This window comes from Helicoverpa zea, chromosome 14 (assembly GCF_022581195.2).
Source record: "Helicoverpa zea isolate HzStark_Cry1AcR chromosome 14, ilHelZeax1.1, whole genome shotgun sequence".
Classification (NCBI taxonomy): Eukaryota; Metazoa; Arthropoda; class Insecta; order Lepidoptera; family Noctuidae; genus Helicoverpa; species Helicoverpa zea.
The window spans coordinates 1,604,407-1,632,370 of record NC_061465.1 but is presented as its reverse complement, the minus strand read 5'-3'; the positions used below and the strand labels follow the sequence as shown (position 1 = coordinate 1,632,370).

General features: G+C 34.3%; 1 protein-coding gene across 1 annotated transcript in view; it reads left to right on the top strand.

Moving 5' to 3' along the window:
• LOC124636426 (galectin-7-like) overlaps nt 1-27,964 on the top strand; it is a 138,810-nt gene that overhangs the window by 9,284 nt on the left and 101,562 nt on the right. The window lies entirely within an intron of this gene.

Here is a 27,964-nt window from a genome sequence, read left to right as displayed (position 1 = left end):
TTAAGGACCTCGGCAAAACGTCGGACTATCCAACATGGATACAGGGATAGTTGTTACGTAATAAGTTAGATGATCTTCTTTCCTAGATACAAGTACTCTGTTCTATCCGATAATGTAAATTCTTTGAAAACATCTCAATTACATATTTTTATAATGCCCGAAACAACTATTTTTCATACCTAATATAAAAAAATATGTCAAAAATAACTCGGTTTAGTAGATCCAAAATTGACCTTCTAAATTGACAAAAATATTTATTTTTCCCACAATGGGACATCCATTGTAAATTTTAATTAAATTACAGTTCTATACATATACCACACGTACATCACAACTCACGAAGATGTACATCTCAAACATCTGGTTGCCGCAACCAGACTAAACGCACATAAACTTGGCTTACAACATAATTTGCTTGTTACCTTGAAACGACTAAACTTCTGCTGGTAAATTAAAACATCTCGGCCGGACACATACCTGCAAAGATAAAGAACTACATTATTTCTCAAGTTTAATTAAAACTTATACAATAATTGTGGATGATACGAGTGATAAGGCACAATCTTATATATAAAAATGAATTGTTGTTCGTTAGTCTGACTAAAACTCGAGAATGGCTGAACCGATTTGGCTCATTTTGGTTTTAAAATGTTTTTAGAGGGCCAGGGAAGGTTTAAACGATAACGAAGTTCGCGGGATCAGCTAGTTATTTATAAAACTCAATAAGTATATTATTACGTATTTATATTATGTGTACATACACCAATTAAAATTATCCGCCGTTTTAATGGTTATGGAATCCTGATACCATACTTGGAATAGACTTAAAAACAGATGAACATTTAATAGGTCTCACTTTATTACGTGAGTTGACACAATGACGAATTATAAAGCTTCCCTATTTTGGGAAGTCGGGTAAAAATAATACAGATTTTGTATTTTAAACACACAAATATGTCGTAATTTAGTTATATTATTTTCCACAGTTAAGACATCTAGCTTCTAAAATAGACCTCTAAATTATACTAAGCTAAGAGATATCAGAGAGCCTAGATTTTAATTGTTTATCAGACTGAATGAAACTCAGCCTGCGTCCTATTTCACAAGATATCATTCCCACTTAAATGTTTGAGTGTATTTATTCTAGTAATAGAGATCTTGTTCCAATTTCATTTTAACGTAGAAATTAATTTTGGAAGAATCTGTATCAATATTTTTGTAAATTCAAAAACTATTCTCTCAAGAAAGTAAAGGTATGATGTGACGAATAATATATAGTATAAATCTTGACTGGTTTTATGAAATCTGAATATGTTTTTTGTTTGTTTGAACAATTTAATCTTAGAAATAATGATCCGGTTTCAAAAGTCCTTTCATAATTGGACAACCCAATTATTGGGTAAGACTACTTTTTATCAAGGCGCTATGCACTTCGCAGTTTTTTTTTTATTTTTTTTTTTTTTTTTTTTTTATTTATTATATTTGGGAAAACAAACAGTAGTACATTAAGGATAGACAATAGTCTTAACTTTAAACTTAACAAATATACTACCCACAACATTTTCCACAGATTACTATACTACATAATAAAAAAAAAAACAAACTGTAAGCAAACGTTAGCTGCAACAGGGCTAAGAAAAATTACTTGCGTATATAAAAAAAAAAAGGTATTAACAATATTTTATCAAATGGTAGGAAAGATTACAAATACAGGTATGCAGGTCTACATATATACTACGATAAAGAAAATCAAGAAAATCTTAGTTATTAATAGAGCCTACTGCCGATCCTTAAGAATTTCAATTACACTATTTTTAAATTTACTTCTGCTAACGAACAATATATCTATTGTACTAAAGCGCGAATTGTAAGTGTCGACTAACCGAAATAAAGGCGAGCGCACACCAGCGTTGGATTTGCAAAAGCCAGTGGCAAACAATCGTCTTGTGCGAGTCTCCCGCCCGTGAACTGTTCGAGGGACCAGGTAACACAAACCAGCCACCAGGTCAGGACAATCAAACTTGTTGCGGCATACACTAAATAAGGTCATTGCCTCAAGGAGGACGCGTCTCGACCGCAATGTTAGCAGGTCATATTCCTTTAGGAGCGATTGATATGTTTTTTTTCTCCGAAAGCATCTAAATTGCAGAGCGCGAAGGTACTTACGTTGGATTAATTCAATAACTTCGATATATTTCACATAATAAGGATTCCAGATCGCTACTGCGTATTCTAATTGCGGCCTAACTAAGGATTTATATAGGTGCAAGAACGTGGACGGACGATGACAGTTAAATGACACTAGACTATATTATAGCTATACTGCCGTGCTACCGAAAAAGGGCACAACTAATATTTTTTGTCAAAATGAGTTATATACATATTCGGAATCAGGAAAAAAAAGGCCTATCTGCCTGATTTTTTGTGGATTTTTAGCTGCAAAATAAACAGAGATAGCATAAGCTTAAAGGGCACAACTACATCACTTTTTAAGTTTTATTACAATAAAAAGGCATATTGTATGATGTGACTTTTATTTTACCTTTTTACTATCGATATATTTAATGGAACGAACATTTTGGCAATTAATGTAGAAAAAAAAGTCACAACTGGCAGTTAATGTTATATAAAAAAGGCACATCGGCGTTATGAATTAATTCTAATATATTCTGTACCTATATATTCATTTTAAAAAATTACAATGAAAAGACACAATTAAGAAAATATGCCTTTTCATCATCCTCCGAGCCTTTTTCCCAAACTATGTTGGGGTTGGCTTCCAGTCTAACCAGATTCAGCTGAGTACCAGTGCTTTACAAGAAGCGACTGCCTATCTGACCTCCTCAACCCAGTTACCCGGGCAACCCGATACCCTTTGGTTAGACTGGTGTCAGACTTACTGGCTTCTGACTACCCTTAACGACTGCCAAGGATGTTCAATGACAGCCGGGACCTACAGTTTAACGTGCCATCCGAAACACAGTCATTGGTGTCTAAGATATACTTAGAAAGTACATGCAAACTTAGAAAAGTTGCATTGGTACTTGCCTGACCTGGAATCGAACCCGCGCCCTCTTACTCGAGAGGTTGGTTCTTTGCCCACTAGGCCACCACGACTTTTCAAAATATGCCTTTTCATCGTAAATTTTACTAAAAATTTAACATTGAAAAGGCATATTTGGTTATATGTGCCTTTTCAACATAATATTGCTCCTTTCTTGTTATTTTTTATGTTAAGTTAAAAAGAATTATGCTAATTATTAAATATATCCATTAAAATTAAAATATAATATTGCTATCGTTGTGTACATACCAAAAAAACACAATTTTTTACATTTTAACAATTTCGAAAAACACATTTTAAACGTGTTTTTTTTTACAAAATTCAAAAAATATTTTAAACTCGATTTTCTCAACATTTGTAAAATGTTAGTTGTGCCTTTCTTAATAACGACGGCAGTATATGAATGGAACTAAAATATAACAGAAACGTAAAATACATACAATGACACAATCCCATTACGATTATACGCGTCTTTAGAATCTTAACGGAACCCATAACCGAGATGTTCTCAAGCGAACCGAAAGCTGAGCGATCTTTGAAATATATAGTTCAAACGCTGATCCGATCGGATAGACATCTTATAAATTAATCATGAAGATAAAGATGAGAGACGTAAGTATCTTTTAAATAACAAAAGAAAATTGGGTCACATTTTGTACAAAGCAAACAATTCGAAGAAAAAGTCAGTCCCTCAAACTTGTTCTCAATATACTGTACTAAATAGACAAGAACTTTGTGAAACTATACATTAGCTCATTGTATTCGAGAAGAATAAGGTTGACGAAAAATAACATAAAAAAGAAACTTCTAAAAGGAACTCGGACTCACTTGTAATAGACGGAATAAATTTGATAGAACGCCAGAGCTACATAGCCGAGGACTGAGTTTCAACGATTTGAAAGGAAAATTTTAGTGGTGGTAAATTTTAGTATCGTGGAAATATTTCTAAAGTTATTTTATGAAGCTGAATGATATTTCTTAGAACAAACTTGATTTTCAAATTAGGATAAAAATGTGTGTAGATCATTTTGAAATAATCTCGTAACTTTATATGGATGCATGCCATTGTAAAACCTGCACGTTAAGAACCCTTTTCTTCTCTATTGTGTCTTTTTTATTTTGATTATACCAATTGTATCTTTTAAAGCTTAGAATACGACCCTTCTAGCCTATCTCTTTCTACGCAGCATTGAATTTAAAGACACCATTAAAAAGACGTCACTTTCAAGCCTAATAGAACTATTTTCACTGAGTTTCACGTCAGTATTTTATTTGAGATCAAAATCAGCTTAAAAAGACTAGTATTTTCAAATGTACGGAGACCAATTTTGTATCGTAGGATGCCTATTTTAAGCCGACGTGGAATATTTGGAAATGTATTGTGAATATTCATATACTTTATTTATTGTCTGTGTCCATACTTTATTTTTGTGTCACAGAGTGGTGAGTTATGGAATACAAATATTTGTCTCGTGTCAAATGCTGCTCTTAAATCTATATGTACCTAGTGGGTCCGTTTTGGTCTCTAGTAATGAAATGACACGTCATATGGAATTGATATGTCCTGTTTTACTGATTTTCAATTTTGCCGTTGTGAATATTGCATCATCTAAATGTAACAATGTTATTTACAAATATAATTTTATACAAAATAGCAATCATTTTTTTACCATAAGAAATATATAAACATTTTAACAGAATTTACAGTGATACTCCTTAATAATCGCTACTGTCGCATTACCTCTTCCTTTGACACCGTACCGTATCTACTAATCAAATAATCCTCTGCTTTGAACCTCTCAACATACTTCAAATGAATTTGATATGTACCAAAATATATTACGTTAAATTCGCTGAATCTGCGCCCAGAAAATCTAAGCCGACCTTCAACAACACTTGACCCAAAACTGAACCAAAAACGTGCTAATAATTTTGATTAGAAAAGTCTAGAAGCTAGAAATTGGTCCAGAACTTGTATTGCGAACAAACTTTCCGATGGCCATCGATTTTCCGGGGAGTGTTGGGAAACATTGAATGAAAATATTCATTTTTTTATGAGAAATTCTTTTGCTGTTTGTCAGCTTTTACGTGGGTTTATGACCTTTATGGTTGATGTAAAATTTTCAATTTTGTTATTATGACCTCTCAGCTATTTGAAATTGGCGCATTATGTATTTCGTACGACACTTTTCTACAAAATAATTATAATGATATATTCCGAAATAAAAACCACGTTACTCTGTTCCTATCTATTTACATAGTCACATCAACAGCACACTATAAACTAACAAGCATATTGCTAACATTACAAACATAGCCCCACTAAAGCAGGAATTCTAGTGCACTTCTACCAGATAAGTTTGCTTAGTACCACTTAGAATTTCGGATACTCCTCACCAAGGTAATCGCCACGTACCTGCTAAATTCTCCACCCGTTTTCACCCACAAATTCCCACCTTTGTGACACGGTACACCCAGCGTACTCAGGTATTTTGCAAAGCCAATGGTTATTTTAAGGTGAACGTTCTTTGTCATCGTCGTCTGATGCTTTTTACTTTCAATAATTGGAGCTGGGTGGGTTGGATTTTCTTTTAGTTTTTAAATGTATTTCTTTGTGTTTTTTTTTTACAATTAAATGTCATTTTTGTTTACATATTATTATTTAGAACTCATGCCTTTATAGTGCGACTATGCGGCTCGGTTACAAGGTCAGGTACTTTTTAAGTGAGAAGGTGATAATTATAAAGATCGGTTTACTTATGCATGAATTTCTAGATTATATTGAAGCTAAAACTTGGAAGACAAACGACCACTGTTGTCCCAATCACGTACCGCGGAAGTTTACTCCCAACGGAGGCATTAAAAACTGATCATAAATTCTTGTTTAATTAACAAAATTTAATATTCATTCGCGGATCAACAAAATACATTTTATGTAAAAATAATAAAAGAAGTAAAAGCCTGTTCGTGTCGGATAATAGAATCAGTACTAAAAATAAAACCAGAAATCTTTCCACTAAATTCAGGGACGGATATTTCAACAATTTTCATAATACATATTCTTTATTCCACTACTAGACTACTGTAACACCTAATACAATTGCTGATGATCGAAAATCGACCTTATTATCTGGAGGTTTAGATGCAAATTCCTTTATAGATCTTCCATACCTGAGTAACAAGGACAATGGGAAAATGGTAATGTCTTGGTATCAGAACAATAACAATTTGATACGGAATTGTAAAGAAACAAGTATACCTTCGAGTATAAGGATGATATAAAAACTAATGGTAGCTATACGGGTATTGAAGATCTAGATTCAAATTGGATCGTGTTAAGGAAGTAGGTTTCTTGGTATTCATAGGCGAAATGATCATTTTTCGTTTTGTAGAGGTGAAAGAAATTGGGTAGGTATACACGGGAAAAAAATGGATACATACGTGCCAACAAAATCGGACTGCAATTACAGTGATCCTTTCTTTTTGACCTTGCGCAGTATGTTATTATTTCGTAAAATATTAAATGTGACCAAAAAATTTAATACCACAAAAAGGCTTGATCAAACGTGTCAATACAAACATCCATACAGAGAACCATAACATATAAAATCAGAATAACTTTAACTTCCATTCTTTATCAGATTAATAAAACAAAAAACAATTTTCATAAGGAAAACTAATAATACTACCCACATTACATAATTAACTAGAAAAAGAGGTTCCATATCCCCCGGGTACCGCAGGAACTTTTTATACTTTGTTGACTTATAAAACTTGAGCGATATGACAACTTCTTACTTTCCTAGAACGGAATTTAATCATGATCGTAAATATGAAAAAGAAATTGGAATAAACTTTATTACGTTTACGCAAGATTTTTATGAAAGAATATTTTTCATAACATCATCAACTTATGGATATTTATGAGACTGGGTTTTTAGATGAACTTTAAATAGCTGTGCTTGGTTTAAGTTTTAGAAGCTCATAATTTAGTTTCTTACATTGATACACTAAAACCAACAACTACAAGATGCACATTCAACGTCTCAAAAACGTCCTCACTAAATGAGGGCAACATCCAAAATTGTGCGCTCATTTCAAATAGTCTCGCGCCGCTCGCGTGCGTTTACGTTATGGGATTTCGTATGTCAATGGTTTCTTATAATTTATTAATATTCGATCGTATAGGTATAAAATTTTTAATAATGGCTTCATCATAGTGATGGCTTCAATGGTTTATATCATAGTGTACTTGATGACAGTCCTAAAAAAAATACAAAACGCCACCAAATAAAAAAATGGAATCAGAATGATGACTCAGGACTTTGTAATAAACACAGCCCACATTGTATTTAGTGGCTTGTGAAACTAAAAAAAAATATTTTCAGCGAAAACATTGTTTCGCTTCTCATCTTATTTAAAATGCAAGCTTTACTTCGTTCAGTTTATTTGTCCTTTGTCGGCGCCGCAACGCATCGTGTGCCCAAGCTTTAAGAATATTTTACTGTTACCATCATCGTTGTAAAATGAATCAAGTCTTTCTTTCTTCAAGAAGATATTCAAGATTTTTAATAAAAGTAAATATGAAATTCCGTGTGGTCAGCAGCTTGATATGGGAGTACCTATTGCTAGGTTTTGAGCTACATGAAATACTAATTCTGTCATTCACCGTGGCGCGTTTTCATTGCACGTTCAGCTTGGATAAGTTTAGCGTATAAATAATAAGGATTTTGTTATCTCCTATACTAATATAATAAAGAGGAATTGTCTGTTTGTATTTCTTTGTTAGTACCCTAAAGGCTCTGAAACTATTGAACCGATTTGAAAAATTATTTCATTATTGGAATGTTACACTCTTCCCAAGTAACATGGGCTATATTTTATCACAGTACGGGCAGAAATTCCCACCACCGCACCGTGACAGATCGGCTAGTTATATAATAGAAAATATCATGAGCACTATCAATAGTTTCCTTATTGCACAAATAGGACACACAAGTTTTGATAAGAACGTTTTAATTGCAGAGTTTCAGTTTGAGTTTCAAACTATAGGCTTTGCAGGGTAAGCAGAACTACTGGCGATGTCAACACGAAGTTTGTTCGTACGTTGCAACTTCGAAAAGCCTTTGTATCAAGATACTGACAGATTCTGTAGTTGCTAATCCGGTAGTTGATAGAGGAGCTCGTGGCTATGTATAAGCTATATGGTTTGATCGATAGAAGTTTAGACAACACTTGGCACGATCGATTAGTGTATATGTGTCCATCTTTGTGTTAGGCGTATAAAATTGTGAATCCCGATTGATATTTGACGATCCTTATAGTTGATACCTTTGTTGGAGTCGGCTATAAGTCTTACTAGATACAGCTGAGTACCAGTGCTATATGTGGAACGATTGACTATATGACCTTTTCAACCCAAGCAGTCCGATATCCTAAGGCAATGCGGCTGTTACTTATCCACGAAATTTTTCATCTGTAAGCTAAGAGGATTAAATCGAACGAAATAGATATTTAATCACCAAGTTCTCGTTAAGCTTTTTATAGAACTAAATTATGCATCTTACACAGCCTAGCGTAATGGTCTTAAACAATATTCACTTGCAATTCAAAACCTCTGCTAGTAACTGAAGAACACTTTCAAATTGGAATCGGTTTAGTCATTTTTGAGTGAATATCTGCCTGCTCGACCCATCCCATCCAAAAGCTACAAACATACAAACCTTTCTTTGTTGTAATATAAATACAGATATACCTACTTAATCCCTAATCATGAATCTGAGAGTACTATATAATACTATGCTTTAAAGTAAGTACCCATCACTATCAGGTTTTCTTTAACTCACAAAGGTAATTCAAAAACTAATTTAAAAATGGACCTCGCATAAAATAAGTAAGTGGAACGAGAACGGACCAAAAATCTCTAAAGACAAAAATTCTCCGTATAAAGGCTTCTTAATAACGCATATGCAAAACGGTAACCCAAATTCAGCAAGCAGCTTTAACGTAACAAAAAGTACGCTTTTTTGTTTAAAAAAAAAAAATACTGCATACGCTCGTTGAGTCGAGTGCACATAATTAGCGTATTTTTTGGTGGAAACAGTAACATTTCCAGTTTAATCGTGAACAGGTGGAGCAATGAACTGTTTTTGCTATTTATTCGTTGCGTAAATAGGTACTCTTTTTGCCTGTATATTCACAGTTTTTGGAACTAATAGCTGTAGTGATTTAGTAGATAGATACTCCTCATCATATGTTTTTTGCTATAGTTTAGACTTCACTTAGATATACCTATTTCGTACTGAATAATTAATCCTCTTTGTCTTGTATGTGGCAATGGTTTGCAATTTTTTTCACTGCTTAGAATATGTAAAGTAAAAAGCAACAGCTTCAAGAAATAAAATGTAGTAAAGGTTAAAATACTAGTCCTCTATTTAAGTTCAGTTCCAAAGAAAAAACTTCACTATCTTCAACTACGCTATTCTTGAAAAATAACCACGAAGATATTTTTCATCAAAAATCACATTTCGCCGAGACATCTACAAAACAATCCAGGCTTCAGAGAGCACCCACAATTTCTAAACCAAATACCGTTGCTAAATATTTTAATGGTAGGCAACCCTCAAATGGAGTAGTTTCATGCTTCACGGCCTTTCATACCACAAGTGCGTTGAAAATATAAAAGTTCACATTAAAACCATTAAATTTTAATGTCGAGTTTTACGTGCACATATTAATTTGTTGGGCTCTAGAATTTCTGTCGTGTATGCGGTTCGAGCAAATTATGTATCTTTTAACTCCAATGTTGTGGTGATGGCCCAGGTCTGGGTTTAATAGTTTTAATGGATATTGTTCAGGTTTTATATTTCTTTTAATGTTGTGCAAATGGAATATTTTAATGTGTCATTTGAGATCGGCTTTTAACTGCCGCAAAATGGATCCTAAAGTTGTTAACATGTCAGTTATTGCTCGTGCCGACCATTTCATTCACTAGAATATAAAAATTACCTCGACTAATAGTACTAAACCTTGCTAATCTTCCAATAACGAGGCTTAAATATGCGCCAGTTAATTAAAGTAGAATATAAGAAGAAAACATGGAAGAGCGAGCACTTCAACTGTAGCGAAATAAGTCCGCAAACGTTATGCATAAATACCAACAGATTGAATGCAGCCGAGTTTTATTTCTTACTTTTATTGCCACGGAAACATCTATCTGAATCAGGAAAACACGTGTTTTATGAAGACATAAATTCTTTTCGGTACACTTTTCAGTTTTACGTCGATTTCAGACTATAAACTTGTTCAAATTCCACTTCAATAATAACTGCATTCGAGGTTATTGCTTTGAAGGCGTATGCTATATCTATTTCAACCCGTGATTTTGTGTATGAATTTCGGACTAACTGTTCCCCTTGGTTTTCATCCACGAAGTGCGATAACCGATTTCTGCAGGCGGGTAAAATAGTCTATGGAATTTCTCAGATTCTAAATTATCTGTGAACTAAAACAGGACACAGACCATCTTACCACAAAAACTTTTTAACGTCAGTTTAAGACTTGTCTAAAAAAATGTCAAATTATGACGTTGATATAAGGTTCATTTTGGAGACACATTTTCTTTAGACAAGTGTAAAACAGTTGTTAAAGTTTTTGTAGTAAGGCCATTACTTTCTTAAGACAAGTGGTCAGCACGAGTATGTTAAAAAATTGATGTAAGATTTTTGGTTTAGTAGTTATTATTATTCACAAACCAAAAACCTAAAACCTTCTTTGCAATCGGGTAAAAAACAAAACAAATCTCATGAATATTGCTCGTAAAAAGCAAATAAAACCCCACAAGTGCTTTTGCAGACAAATCAATTACTTCTTTAAGACCACGATCGTAAAAATTCACACAAAACAAAAATAGCAAAAAAACCTTTAAATAACCAAGTGCCCTTAGTTTTAACATAATTGATTTTGATTCTATAAAAATGCTTTTTATTGAAATATATAATCTGATCCAGGCCGATTGTCGGCCAAATCGACTGTTCTTATATAAGACGATCAGCCAACTCCGCAGGACATATTATAGTACACAAGGATTTGCGCAGACACAAGTGCACTCACTATTCCTTCACTCTCATAGCCCGATGGGACGGCAATCCGACACGACCGGAGAGAGATCAGGACCGACATTTACGTGCTCTCCGACGCACGGGTGTATCAATCACCAACTTTAAGACTCCAGGCTACTTTGAGGAAATTTTCTAAAACCCACATTGCGACCTTAGATTACGTACACTACTGTTTATTGTATCATGATGAATAAAATAAAATACACAGTAGTCGCGCTAAGCGACGACTAGACCAAAGAGGCAGTTACTATTAAAATGACGAGCCTAAATAAAAACAAAAGAATCTCGTCATGATTAAATTCGCTCCTTTCGTTCGCTCGTTCCCTAGGGGTGCTAAGCTTCAATACTGCCAGTACTCAGAATGTCAGATTGCCGTGAAGATATAAAAATTGTAGAGAAAAGAGAATGCTTGATTAAATTGCATTCGTATTATGTTTTTTTTTTTTATGTAGCGTGGCAATGCAGTTAGTCTTTTGGGTACAGTGACTTTTGATAGTGAGGTGGTTTTATATTAAACTAGCTTCCGCCAGCGGCTTCGCCCGCGTGGTGTGTTAAAAAACCGGCCAAGTGCGAGTCGGACTCGTGCACGAAGGGTTCCGTAAATTACAGTTAAATCAACCTATCTCAAAAACTATAAGAGATACTTTGATCAAACCAAAAATCGTTGAAAGAGTTAATTAGCATGCATCACCTCTATTTTTTTTAGAATTTTATACCCCGTAGTTATAAAAATAGAGGGGGGGGGACATACTTTTTACGACTTTGAGAGCTGATATCTCAAAAACCGTTCACTTTAAGAAAAATGTTTTTTAGAAAACTTTATATCATTTTAAAAGACCTTTCCATTGATACCCCACACGGGTATGTACATCGAAAAAAAAAATTTCATCCCTCAGTTACATGTATGGGGGGCCCCACCCCCAATTCTTTTTTTTACTATTTAGTGTCATATTTTTGTAGCGGTTCATACAACACATATTCCCATCAAATTTCATCACTGTAGTACTTATAGTTTCCGAGTAAATCGGCTGTGACAGACGGACAGACGGACAGACGGACAGACGGACATGACGAAACTATAAGGGTTCCGTTTTTGCCATTTTGGCTACGGAACCCTAATAAAAAGTAGCCTATGTGTTAATCCAGGGTATCACCTATTTACATACCAAATTTCAATGAAATCGGTCCAGCCGTTTTTGCGTGATTGAATAATAAACATACATCCATACATTCTCACAAACTTTCACATTTATAATATAAGTAGGATTGGTAAGTGAAAATTTATTTTAAAGTAGCTTGTATAGTGTAAAGTAAACCTACTAAATCCTATGTCTACTATTATAGTAGTAGGTATATTTTAATGTACTAATGATATGACTAATATAAGGTTATACATAATAGGAAAAAAGATTCTTTATTTCGTGACATTGAAAATGGAAAGTTTAGACAGACAAAGAAAACACTCCTGTTTTTAAGTATTCGACAAATATTGTTACATATTTTGATAACAACTTAGACGTATTTTATTCAGAAAACAAAGTTATTCTCAACTTTAATCTTTGAAGCCTACTTACGTTCTTCTAAGAAATATTCTACACAGTTATGTAAAAGGAGACGAAATGTAAATTTCATTTCAGAATGATATCGTTATTTCAAAGCTACGCTGCCGGTTATTCTAGGAAAGAAGCTTTTACAATATGATTTTATCAATTACTACATCTTTTCCCGCGGTTCCACTATTGTCTTGGGAGACCCACTGTTCGCGAGTGGGTAAAAAAAATGTCTTTTCTGAGGCTCTAGAATATCTGTGAACTAATTTTTATTCAAAGCTGATTCGAATTTTGGTGTGGAAGTGCTACAAACAGACAAAGCAACTTTTATATAACATGTATAAAGATAACATAAACATAAAAAAATATACTGTTACTGTTACTGTTACAGCCTTTTTATCGTCCCACTGCTGGGCACAGGCCTCCTCTCACACGGAGAAGGATTGAGCATTAATCACCACGCTTGCTCAATGCGGGTTGGTGATTTCAGACTATATAGTCCAGGTTTCCTCAAGATGTTTTCCTTCACCTTTTTATCAGCCATTGGTGTCCAAGACATACTTATAAAGTACATACAAACTTAGAAAAGTTGCATTGGTACTTGCCTGACCTGGAATCGAACCCACGCCCTCATACTCGAGAGGTTGGTTCTTTGCCCACTAGGCCACCACGACTTGAAACATAACATAAAGATAACTGAATGTTAATAATAAATTAATTGCTGCACCATTATTTTCCCTTGCTAGGTACATCTTTAAACTGATTATAATTGTACAATTAACTAGGTAAATAAAATAGTTTAAAAAATATGAGTACACAGTAAGAGCTTTAACCAAATAAATATAACAAGAAAACGAATCCTGTTTACCGTGACCCACAAATCGGGCCGAAATCAACAAATCTTAGGAGGGTCTCGGTTGAAATTGCAAATAGATTGGTAACCCTAAAATAGAGTTGATCCGAAATAACACACGCGTATACCAAATAGCGCATGAAATTGGACCAAAAATATTACCAAGAAGGTTTGATTTAGTATTTAGGAGGCTTACTATATCATCTACAGCGACTTCGAAGATAAAGCGAAGTGGAGTAGAAAAATCTGGAAAGCTGCCGTCTCTCTAGGGCTGTAGGATTGTTCGAAAGAGTTACCGCGACCCTGGTACATATAGGGCTTAAGGAGGAACATGGTGGGGTTTAGTCAGTAAGAGTCTGACATTCCCTCACGCTACATCCAGAGCGGGAGAGATAGTTTGATGGGATCCCTTATAAAAATATTAAAAATCTTTGGACTGTAATCTTATTCGGGGAAATATTGAGACATATAATAACATATCTATTTATATGGTCTTTTGTCTGAATCGATCCAGGTGATTTACATTGTGAAATTGTATCGTTATTCGAATTATTTCAAAAATATTAATTGAATTCTTGTTTTAGAATACGCAAATACATACTATATATCTCACCACAGTCACAGTAATCGAGGATATGGTTTCCAATTTAATGTGGTTTTCATTTTAATTTAGTCTATTAAACCCATTCTCTACTCGTAATGTAGAAACCATAGTTACGAGTATATAACGACTGCATATTAAATATAATACTTATATTATACGTAATGATTTACATGTTTGCTTCTCTGTCACAAATAAGCTACTGAAAGGATTTTGATTTTGATTTGACTTAACACTAATTTAATGTAATTATCACTTTTTCCCCGGGTGTGGGAAGTATTTTTTTCTAATGCATTTAAAATCTAAGGCATATAAAACACAAATAATACAATAAGATGTTACTATTTCACGTACAGAGTACTGAGCCGATTTCGATGCCTCCGAACAGAAACATAGCTTGTAAATCGAAATGCCAGATACGGTTAAAACGCCGGTGAATAGCATTTAAACTGATATAGCCAAACTATGTGAAAAATGTAACGATTTTGGTCGAGTTCATTCGTATTCAGATACCTATGAAATATAAATCTGTAGTTTCTATGAACTTCATCAACTATTTATACAAATCGAGGTTTTATACCAATACAGTATGAAAAAAAGACTTCTAGTCAAAAAACTTCGTTTTAGTTGGAAATCAAAACAATTTTTTTGGTTACTACTATACAATTCACATATTTTTTGGAACACACGTAACGCAAATAGTGATTAAATCATTTAATTTAAATTACATAAAATAGAGACAATAGCTGTGAAACCTAAAACCCCAAAATCCTATCAATTGCATTCGAATTTGTGGTTTTTGTTTTCATCATTTCATGACAAATATATAATCATTTATTTAATTACAAAGTTAACAAACGAATCTCAAATTACTGTCGAACTATCGAAAATAATAACGATTTCAGTATTTTCATACTATTGAACAGATACCTGTAGCCCGTAGTTTTACCCAATAGAAATTCTTGCATTGACACATGAATTAAAAGTTACTTAAGTTATTCTGTTATTACTGGCAATTTTCACCAAAACCAAGTATTAACTCCACAATATATTAGATTCTCAGCAACAAATACCAAAAAATATATGGGATCAGGGCAGGAGGAAGAAGAATGACCAAAAAATCTTTACCATGAAGGTCATGTAAAACCTTTAAGTGAAATTCCTCCCTCAAGTATATAATCATGCAAACCTAACAAGTGTACTTCGATCAATATAATATAAGTAGGTACTAGCTACTTAAATAATTTTACACACACATACACAGGTTCATAATCAAAGCAGCATCGAATTATTGTCGTGCCTATAATAACGTCATTTGAAGCAAGGTTTGTAATTTAAAAAATGCCAAGCTTTTAATATAAAAATTGATTTATGACTGCCTTTATTAGAGCAATTTGATTTTTTTGCTTTAAGTATGGGCTCGCGTGAAGCTATTTGTGTTACAATACTGAATATATAAAAGTAATTGTTTTATTTTTTATTGGTTTCGTGAGCTTCGAATTTGTGCTGATGTTTAAGCGGAGGTGCATGCTTTCTATCAATTTAGGTATATATTTTTCATTTAAATAGCACAAATTAAAGAGATATTGAAATAATACATACATACAAATTTAATTTAAGCTCTGCAATGTTTTCCAGTCTATGATGCTTACAAATGTTCGCCACATGGCTTAAAAATACACTCAAATTCAATATTTGCTCTCTAAATATCCTTAAACGAGAACAACAAAAATAAAACAACAAATAGCCAATCCTTGACCCCTGACCCCAAAACACTGAGATTCCCAACAATTTAAACAAGCATAATTTAATAATACACCCGTCCCTCGGGAGAAACTTTGGCCGAATAAAAAAATCGTTGTCGGGTGTAACAGTGCAAAATTTCATCGGAACCCTTTTAAATAAGTCACGCTACGGGACAAACTGGTTTTATCTCTCGATAAAAGTAAAGTTGGGTTACTACATAATTAAGGAGGCGTAACCACCGATGTGGGCGTTAAGTGCCTGGAAGAGACCCCAAAACAATTGAACCCTGATTTTCTCCAGTAAAAGTGTTGCGGCTTTCTGAAAATGTTCTTTACTCGCGATCCAATTTTCTTAGTAGGATTAATTTTGAAAGTTGGACTAATTGTGATTGTGAAATGTAAAGTTTGGTTATATTTTAATCCGTCAAATAACTTTGATTAAATTATTTAATAAACTTCAATTTGTTTCAAACTTAGTTTTAGAAATAGATCCTACTGGTAACACTTTGCTAATCACTCTTCGCTTTCTATTTAAATTAACTACATTTACTTACTATTTTTATCCTCTTTTTTAATAATACCAATCAATATTACATACACACTAAAAAATAACACCCAAACTCAACCTCACAAGCCGCAAAGAAAAACACGTTGGCATATTATGTAGTTTTGCTACATCCTTGTACGCCTTGACCCTTCATAACTCAGTGACTATCTAACGCCCTGGCCACATCCAGTGGACTTTATCTCAAGCCGACCGGGTACTTAAACTGTCAAAGTTTCGACCATCCCTTAGCTTCTTTTCAACACTTAAAAACTTTTCCAGAAGTACACCTAATATACTATTTGATAAAGGATTGACAGTGTTCCGTTAAGTATTTATTAGTTCCTATTTGGGTATTCTTGCAAATACAAAAAGGGTTGTTCAATTTTACAAACCAAAGGGCATTTATTTTCAGTATGAATAGGGTTCTTTATTGCCTCAAAATTCTAAGGAAATAACTCAAGGAAGAGGTTTTGAAAAAGGACTTTCCTGTTGACGTTTTTACCACAAACAATCATTAAAATCTGTTGACAATCATCAAAGGTATCATATTACATACATTTTACTTTTCTGAACAAAATAATAATGGCGTCCACGGCCGATTTCGGCCACGGCGGCTGTTCTCATTTCAGGGGACCAGCCAGCTGCGCAGGACATATTATAGAGCACGAGCATTTGCGCGGACACAGGTGCACTCCCTATTCTTTCACTCTCATGACCCGATGGGACGGCAATCCGACACGACCGGAAAGAGATCAGGCGCAGGACCGACATTTACGTGCTCTCCGATGCACGAACAAAGGTTTATTGTGAAACCGCTAGCAGTAGCTAGGTATGTATACTACGGAAGGTTTATACATATAACGTCTACATTTTTTTTTTTTCATTCAGTTAACCAAAAAATGTCTAAAGAGAGATTCTATGGAAAAAATGGTTAGCATAGTACAGTCGGTAGCTAAAATTCGTACAGCTACGTACATTTTAAGTTTTTACTTGAAAATGCTTTCGGGATTATTTCCGATACGTCTCTTGACCTAGTTAAAGGATACACTCACTTCGGGAGATAGAATCTTCATACTGGTTTTGCATTACTCACTAGAAGTTTAAAGTGTAGTAATACTATTCGCTTTGGCACTTTGAGTTATTGAATAGAACGAACGCTGAAAGTTTTATTAACTGGGATTCTAATGGTAAATACTTTAGTTAAGTTAAATGTAGTAATTTAGTGGTGTATAATGCGAGTAAAATAGTTGTTATAGCAACTTTCAGTTTGTGGGTCCTCAATAAATTGGAATTATTAAGTTTAGGCTCAATTCAATCTTTCTGTTTCTTCTTAAATAATTCAAATATTAAAATAATATTGAATACATTCGTACATACGCATGTAGATATATGATTTTAAATAGGTTTATTCAGTGCTTTTATCCGCATAGAAAAAACTGTAGTTCATACATCTTTTCACTCACCTTTATTCACAATGACTGTAGAAAAGCGGGGTTATCTAAACGAGTTTCCTGCTAATATTTTTTCTACGGAAGCAAAAAAAAAACACATTAAAACCTATTCACATTACGGTATTTAATGAGATTCTAAGTAAAAGGAAAATGAAATGAATTACTTTTAAATATACCTCGAGTCTAGGAAATACTCATTTAGTTGAGTTTTTTCTGAAGGGTTAGACGGATCACGTAGTGCCACGTGCTAAGTTGAAGACTCGGAGCGATAAGTTTGACTACTTTCGTAAACGTGTTTTAGAGATAGAATTTGACTCCATTCAAGATATGTCAAAACAATTGATAGATTGAATATAGGGATCGGCTGTTAGTCTGTTTAATTAACAGTATTCGATAGTGCTATTCTAGCTTTATTTCTTTGTTCTTTTAGTCTGAGCGCTCTCGCACACTGCAGATTAATCAGTTGGCTAACAGTTGACCCGAAAGTTAGATTAAAAAAAATGATTTTAAGCAAAGTTTTCAGCCCGTCTCATACCGGCTATATTTATTACTTTATCTTACTAATGTGCGTACTACCGTTCGTCTTCATAATGATTTGATTTATGAGCCCAAACAAACTATCGGCCGACTAACAGTTTACAGTGTGCTCTAAGCGTACCTAAGTATCGCAGCTTTATACCAAATTAAACTTAAACTTCTTACCACTACTTTCGAAATAAATTTAAATATACCATCACATCACGTTTCCCCGATCATTCTAACTAAAGCAGGCAATTTATGTCTATGTGGCAAAAGGGTCGTCGGTAATGAGGTAAATGTTCGGCATACCGACATTCCTCAAATTCCTAGCCTCAAGGTTAGGTCTTTGTCATTACGTGATAGGAATTAGGATTAATGGCTTCTGCTTGGTCAGGTGAGAGTTTAATTTAGAATTTAATTTATTTTGTGAGTCTGTTGCTGGGTGTTTGATTTTTAATTTGGTTTTTGAGATTTTATTTAGTGCTTTGATCTTATCAGAAGTCATGAAGGCCTTGTAACTATAGCACCTGTGTTTGCACCCATAAAATATTTTCATTAATAAAGAAATTCAGAAAGCGAACTAAAAGCATTGTCCATTTCGGGTAAGAGATAATAACCAGAAAAAAAATGATGTACCCATTTTGAGTAAGCCGAACCAAAATACACTTCGTTGCAAAAAATCCGACCACTGAGAACATTGAAATAAATAATTTTAATAAAGGAAAACTGGGGTCTGTCGTAAAAGAGTATGTACCGCACGGTCTGAACTGTTGGACTAAGCCGCGAATCCTCTTTGTTACAGAGGGAATTTGAGAGATTATGCTTTTAAAAGCATTTTAGTGTGTACGTTTTTTGTAGATCAAGTGTACATTTTTGTGGGAAAAAAATCGTGATAATGTCAAAGATAATAAAGGTAATCCCTGTACGCATATTATAAGCATCATATATTTTTGTGCTCATTATTTTCATATATTGTTAAGGTAGGTACCTTTAGAAGTGTTATCAAAGCTTTATTTTAATACCTTAAATGCCTACATAAATCAAAAAATTATTACTGCAGTCTCGTGTTAAGGCTCTAAATACTTTTTAGTGGGCTCTTAAATACAGTGCATTACTTTTTAAGTTCACTTACATAAAGTATGTATTGTAAAACTACGAGTAGAATTAAAAATAAATTAAGAACATAACTTAAAAATATGATATTAAATTATATTCAAAGCTGTATTGCATGTCCGTCTATAGTGCAGACATACTGCACCAGACTGCTAAGGGCAAGGTTGACTACATGATATCAGGTAAAAGAATTTGGTACTACCAGAAAATAAAATACTTCGCTGACCCCAAATATAATTGAAATAAGGGTAAGAGAATGGCGGTGATGGAGGAATAGAGCATAAGGTCAGCAGCAGACGGCAATCCACTTAGCCGACGATCATCATACGGTATTCTATGGGGAAGAAACAACCCACCCCAAAACCTCCTTTAAAATAGGCTTCAACAACACTAAACTTCAAAAATAAATATCTTACTAACAAAAACCTTTACAAATATTACGAAGCATTTTCTGTCATAAAGTTACTCAAAGTTTTCCGAATGCGATATAAAATTTTGCCATGTTCCCGGTACGATTGTGGGCCAGACGTGTCGTATTTATACTTAACGCTCCATTACGCTTTTTATATTCGATTTATGTGAAGATTGCGCTGTGAAAACGGTATTGGATAGCGAAAGTTCGGTTTTGGTCCCGTGTATTGTGTGGGCTTTTTGTTGGTATGTTTTGGAAGTATCTTGACTGGTACCTACTAAAAACACTGGCTGTCTTTTTTTTTGTTTAGATAAATCATAATTTGGATGTTAGGTTTTTTTTTTTTGAAATAGGAAAATTTGAAAAAAAAAAACTACCATTCTATAAGAAAGAGAATATGTCAAAAATCTCACTCTCCCTTTCTCAAGTATATGTACTACTATCGATAGAGAGATCTTATACTATCTAAGTAAGGCCAGGTTTCTTCATATTAAGGCGACGAATTGGTCAACAATAATTCCATAACCGGCACGCGCATCTAAGGCGCCAAAAGGGGTCGGAGCGTCTGAGCGGGGCGAGGATAACAATACGCGCGCTAGCTAAATAAAAGTAATTTTATTATTTTGAAATGATAATTTGATAAAAATTCCTTCTACAATTTTAAAGAGTATGTATATACTCAACTACTAAAAAAGTTAAGAGGCTTAAATCGGTCCCGTTTGCCCATAATATGTGAATCTCTTTTTAAAAAGAGGTATGTTTGATATATTTTTCTCTGTTATAAAAGTTACCTGATCATGTTTTGACGTCTAACAAAATAAGGTTTATATCATGAACTTTCAGGTAACCAAGTTTTATTTTGATCCGTTTTGTATTAACTGAGAAAAATTGAGATCCTTGGCGCCAAAAATTCCAATTCGTCCTCTTAAGGTATGAAGTAAGCATCGTATAATAGACCGTAACAATAGACAGACGTACAGAAGCTGTTTATTTAAGTAGCTGCCATATTGTAGATAAATATAAAAGTCTCATTATAATATAATGCCAATTATTTAGTAGTCTGATGTGATATATTAGAAAATAGATACCCTACATAAAATATTATGTATCCTCCCACTAATACAATTGTGCAGCTGTAAAGTGACTTGAGCAAAGCTAAGCGGAGTGGAGATGTTTTTGAAAAACCAACACCGTTTCTGCTATCCGTGGACAATGTCTCAATATGTCCTATAAGAAAAGGCAGAGATCAGTGACATGAAAAAGAAATAACAGCGATCTTAAAATATATATTAAAACAAATAACTGCTATTTAAACTCTGAATTTAATATTTAGAACCAGACTAAACTTGGAACTTCAGCACATTGTCCCTAGGTGGCCAATTTATAGCGACTACAAAAATAAAACCACAAAATAAAATTTATATCCTTTCGCGGGCAGTGAGCAGTTATTCCTTAATTATGAGTTTCCCCACAATATTTCCAAGAAATGGATTTACTGCATAGTTTTTCATTGAAAATTCCTGGGGTAACTACATGCTCGACAGTGTAAGCGTGGTACAGAATTCCGGAATTAAGTCACACGCCCGACTTGCTCGCGGGAGTACATTTAAATAAACGACAGCCAGTGTGTGCACGGAATTAGTAATAATATGTGAATAGTTTTCAGATTGTGAACGCTTTGAGAATTGCTTGAGCGGTTGAGAGCTCGAAGTGAGTGTTGCGGCGTTTGTTTTGTATGAAATTGGAGTAAGATTTATGGCCGAGATACATGCCAGGACACCTTTGTTTGTGTATGGTGTTCTTACGTAAAGCTTTCGGGGAAGGTAAGCACAAGCTTACGTTGGGAACCCGTGTAGGAACGTGCCGCTTTATGCTCGAGTACCTCGATTAGGACAAGAGCCTTGGCGAAAGGATGTGGTTGAGCTTGAAGCTGGAATGCTTAAAGAGATAGTCCTTGACAAACCTTGAGCTGCTAACTCTGGGGTTGTGGCTTATACCTGTAACAAAGTAAATTATAAACATTAATAAAATTAACGTTAGAAGAGGGCGAGATTTTGGTGGTGAATATTTTAAACAAAATGAGAAATCGATTTCTTATTTATTTAAACGCAGGGATGAAGAGTTCTTTAGAGGGGATCACAATAGGCAAGCAAGTGATTAAATTAATATAAATTTAGGTAACTAAGTAGAATCTAAATTGCATACTTTATTTAATAGAGGTAATATCAAACAAAAGCCTACTACACGATGTTAATCACGCTAAAATGAGGGCACCAACCAAAAAAAGACCGATAACGCTCCATATTTTAAAGCCCGAAAAACCTAGCAAATAAATATACCCGTCCCAATTCCGATTCAAAACTCCCAATTCGCAAGACAATTCCTTCGTCCATGCATTGCATGTGACCCAAATTTTTCGGCCGCGTTTGCTTTTTAGAGTGCTAGGTATGCATAGGTGAAACACAAAGTAAACTGCGCTCAAAGCGATTGCGAGCCTCTGTTGATCCGGTTCGTCCACTGTTCTGTACTGGGCTTAAAATTTTTAGTTGCTTGTAGGAGGAAATTAGGTGAGAATTGCTTTGGTGGTCAATCAAGACACGTGAAGGAACCTGATGTTAATATCATCCTTACTAATATTATAAATGCAAAGTTGCTGTCTGTGCGTTGCACATTCATATCTAAACTGCTAAACTGGGTAAAAAAGGATAAGCCTCTGTGGAAAAGTGTAGAATTTTAGTTTTTATTATGTGCCTTACTCCCCCCTCCTAGATAGGTACGAGCAATATGACTGAACACATTCTTACGACTCAAAGCCATTCACACTATATTAATTCCAAAATCGAAAAGGTCTTCATTGCACCGTCAAGCAATAAAATAAGTAGGGCTGCCATTCCAATCATCCTTTAGTGGAATAACTGAGAGCATAACTATGCCATACCTAGATATACATACTAGTATATGTCCGTTGGTTTGCCTGCACTCCGTATAAAGCGATCTCTAGAACACTGGAATGGGGGTCACTAGATTGTACGTCAGCATTTTGTCATGAATTGCAGAATCGCACTGGTTTCTATTTCAAAGTGATGATTTTAACTGTAGGATATTTTGAATATGGATTGAATACGATTTCATGTTCTCTGCCAGATGTACCGGATACCGGATGTTTGTATAAACCACGTGATGGCAAAGCAAGTTCACATGATTTGGGTTTTCTTTGTATTATTTTTAAAACCACTAGGCCAAGTGCCTAAGGAAGAAATCTTCAATACATTATTGCTTGTAGAGGAAAAGAGATTATAACTCAAAACATGTATCATATGTCTATCAAAATTTGTGATGTCCTAGTTCCCTAGTAAGAACGAGATACCTGATACAATTATAACAAATAGAACAATCCATCGGAATATAACCCGTTCGAAATAAGTAGAATTTAACAACAAACCACCACTCCCAGATAAACAACAGTTTGTTTTTGAAAAACAACAAAGGTAAATAGATTGTTCAGTAGTTTATTTATTTATCTGAGGTACAAATGTTTTGGCGCAGTACCCTGATCTTTCTTACAATATAATAACACAGTTAAACAATCAAGGTAAGGATTATTATAACAAAGACAAAAGAAAAGAGGAAAAAAAAACACTTTCCTGTTTTGAATATTTATTTATTAAGTCTGAAAAATACCCATCATCAAAAACTGACAAGAGGAGTATAAGATTGAGATGTTTTACTTATAAAATCACTGAAAGTAATTCCTCTATTACATCGTCAAAATGTAGTGGAGTATGGCCATCCAAATTATAAGAAGTTTCTTAACGTATTTACAACTTTCAATTCATGGAAAACATTGATTCCATGAATTGAAATTTGCTGCTGGGAAACAGTGAATGAGAAGTCTCTAAAGACCGCGAAAAGTGGCAAACCTTGGGGGACCTTTGGTGAACCTTATTTGTTCATGAAGACTACGACAGCCAGTGATGGAAAAAGTCCAATTTATAGAGACGTTATTAAAATGATAAATCAGGACAGGTCCTGATTTATCAAACATCACGACACCAAGATATAAGTTCTTAAAAACAGTCGAAAAAGTTTTCAATAATGTGCACTCGAGGCAAAAAAGAATCTTTTAGTTCAACTAATAATAAAGTACGTGAGAAGTTAAGACATTATGATAGTAAGAAGAATTTATTAGATTCACCGCGATATCATGTCACCCGAATAATTTCCACAATATTTGTGTTCGGGACGATATGAGAAGGGCACCTTTTGATTCTACTGACACAGTTTGATTGAATCTTTTATTCCTATGAACGTATGGGAAAGTTTTGTATGTGGGAGACACTCCAAAGGTTTTTAGAAGCGAAAAAATTGTGTCGTACAGATTTTGTATGGCAATATTTTAGAAAAAGAAGAATATAATTTTATTAAAGTAAAATACTTTTTTACAAAAAAATTAAATCGACTTCTCAAAACACTAAAAAGCAAAAAAAAAACTAATGTTAGGTGCATCGGCCTAGAAGTCGGTGTCTAATGGATGTTACTAAGTTAATTTTGCCACCGACTTCTAGGCTGATGCAACTAAAATTATTTTTTTTTTTTGCTTATTAGTGTTTTGAGAAGTCGGTTTAATTTTCTTGTAAAAAAGTTTTTTATTTACAGCTTTTCAGTGATACAAATAGTTGTCACTATCCATATAAGTGGGAAGTTCTCATCAATACAAAGAATATAAGTCCAAATACGAGGTATTTTACATATTCAGTTTTCGAGTTCCCTCGACTTTCTCTGGTCTCCATCATCAGGTTAGCTCCAAACCTTCACTGTTGCAAAGGTCTTGTCAATACAAATAATTTAACCCCAAACACGAGGTAGTTTACATATTCAGTTGTCGAGTTCCCTCGGTCCTCTCTGGTCTCCATCATCAGGTCAGCTCCAAATCTTCACTGTTGAATAGTTCTTTTAAGCGTACACCTGAGTGTCAAGTTGTTACCCTATGTATGCCTACAACTTTCGAAGGTTGCCCTCGATTTCTCAGGGTTCCCATCATCAGATCCTGACCTGATGACTATGGGACCAATTGGCAGCTATTCCGAGTCGAACAAAAAAAGAATCACGTAAATCGGTCTATAAACCTCGGAGTAATCGATGTACATACATAGAAAAAAAATATATCGGCCAAATTGAGAACCTCCTCCTTTTTGGGAAGTCGGTTAAAAAGCAAACTGGCTTCCCAGTAGAAAGCACATATGTGATGTTGTGATTTACTTTTGCATTCTTTTTCATCTTCACTGTACAATGCTTGCACCTGCAAATGACAGAACACCAGTCTTCCACATATTCTCGAGGCACAATTTGTAAGAAGCTATATATTTTAAAACAGGACCTTCTAAGTATGTAACGCTCATATTCTATGGCTCATTTTCATTAGCACATAATTATTTATTTCCAAAAACTGATTTTGAAAGAGGTTTGAACTACGACCATCATGATTTTTTTACACCATCCGGTTTTAATTGGTGTTTAGGCCATGTACGGGAACTTACCGCCTTCTATATAACTACTGACTAAACGGCCACTGAAAATAAGTCTTCTCATAAATTGACCCTCATACAGAACTTGTTCACCAACACGCAACAAAACAAAAGAATGGCTCCTTAGATTTCGTGCCATATGTCACCCCAATAAGAACGAATAAAGCCTAATAGATGTTTCCAACAGAGCCAGGTGTTCTGACTAAGTTTAATTAAATAAACATTTTGCTCAAATTAATTCTGTATATTATGATATTAAAAGGCGACGTCACAGTACAACTTTTGGAAATTAAAATGAGTATCGTGTTTCACGCTTTGTTTTTGCGGTGTCAGCAGAAAATCGGCTTTGAAGCTTAGTTAAGATGGGGCTGTTGGGCTGACTTGACAGAATGTATCGTGGAAAGTGATTACTTACAGGGGGGTGCAATGAATTTAGGTCAGTCATGGAAATGTTTTCTTTAAGAAAAATGATAACTAGATTGATGTAAAGTTTTAGATGTATTGATGTAAATATCTTTGGCGGGTATTCAGGCAAGCACGTCTTAACTAGGGGTATTGAGTTGCCCGGGTAACTGGGTTGAGGAGGTCAGATAGGCAAGATAAAAAATTGGTACTCATAGTTTGGAAAAGGCTAGGCGGATGACATGATGTAAATGAGTGCAAATGTCTACTTTTTACTGGCGTGCTTTTTGTAGTCAATCTCTATGTATTTACAAAATTTACAAATTTTGTACACACACTTAATAGAGAAAGATGACAGGAAAGACAGAATTTACAAAGGTAATGCTTATTTCTTAAGAAATCTCTTCCAGCATACCTGCGAAAGGAAAAAGAGAATAAAAGAGATGTAGACAGTGTGTAAAAAGCAAAGGGAACAGAAATTAAAATGGAAGAAAACAGCTGTATATTGTATATTATACCTACATAAACAATACGTAATAATGAATATATGCCTATGTTATGAAATTATCACAGATAGTTAACACATACCACTTATTATTGAAATCCCATTTAATATCAGAATTACGTTTTGTATTCCAATATCGGATCGGCCATATCTAAAACCCCAAGAGAAATTTGTGGTACAACCCCTATCCGCAAGATTATTATCAAAATACATAATAAATATTTCAACAGAGCATTAGCGGAATTTCCTTAATATCGTCTGGCTGCGGATTTCAATAAGCGAATCTGTCCTTTGTTTTGCGATAGGAGATAGAATTTTGACATTAGCTGCATATAAATGACGAGCCGTTTCAATAGGTTTCAGACGCGTCCCGTCAGATCTACTGCTTGTACCGGGATACAATATAAACTATGTTATTTGGAAAGTGTGTAGCTTTCCAACGGTGAAAATTATTCAAATTGCTTATGTAGTTTCGGAGACATCATGGTACAAAAAATAATATTTTTTCCCTTCTGTATAATATTAGTAAGTATAGATCCAATCCCAATCCAATCCAATCTCTAATCGAAGATTAATGTAATCCGCAGTAGTTGCTATTGCCTACAGAACGATCAGATGAGACATTAATGCTTTCTCGGTTTTAAATATGTGATTAGAAATATATACTCGTATGTATATTAGGATTTGCGTAATAAGATTGAAGTGAGATCGGGTGATGGATGAGCTTGTCAAAGGACTTGAATACTTTTTACGAATAAATGAAGATCATGTGTATAATATACCTACTAATTTCGTTGGGATTGCATCATTTCATAAGAATTGGAGAAGGAGGGTTGAAGATGAAACTCAACTGGAGAATGGTAGGAAGGTTATAAAGATATCTGGTCCCATTCAAAAGAGAATTGAACCTTGAGTTTGTTGTGGTGTTCCATAGCCAAGTTAAAAACACCAGCCTTAGCTGAAAATGTTTTTGACGAGTAAAAATGCGAAGTAGTAAATTGTGGGCGTTTTGAGGGCTTTTGTCAATTTTGACGTTCAAAGCGTGCTAGTACAAGTGTGGTGTGGTCTGGTCACGGTAGATTAGAAGAATTGAAATAATACGTCCATTTAGTTTGAAGGTCCGGTTTATTGTGTGTTCTCGAGTGCGCCAATGCTTTCGTGATGGTATGCTGTGGACTGAATTTGTTTTATGTTTAGTAATTTACAAACCTGTTTAAATATGTCGGATGTAAACTCAGCGCCTCTGTCTGTCGCCACTTCTAAAGGAATTCCATATCTAAGAATGAAATTACAAACTAAAGATTGAGCAATTTCTGTCGAGCTTTTGGTAATCAAGGGATACGCTTCCACATATTTGGTTAATTCGCATTGTAGCGTCAATATGTACGAATAGTTTTCATCATCTTTTGGCAAAGGACCTACAATGTCTAAGAAAACCTTTTCAAATGCCGAACCAGCTGTTGTAGTAATTGTTAATATTAACTTATTTAATTTGAATAATATTAATAATTTTGAGTTACAGTTTTAGTAAAAATACAGCAATTTAGCTCTAATTAT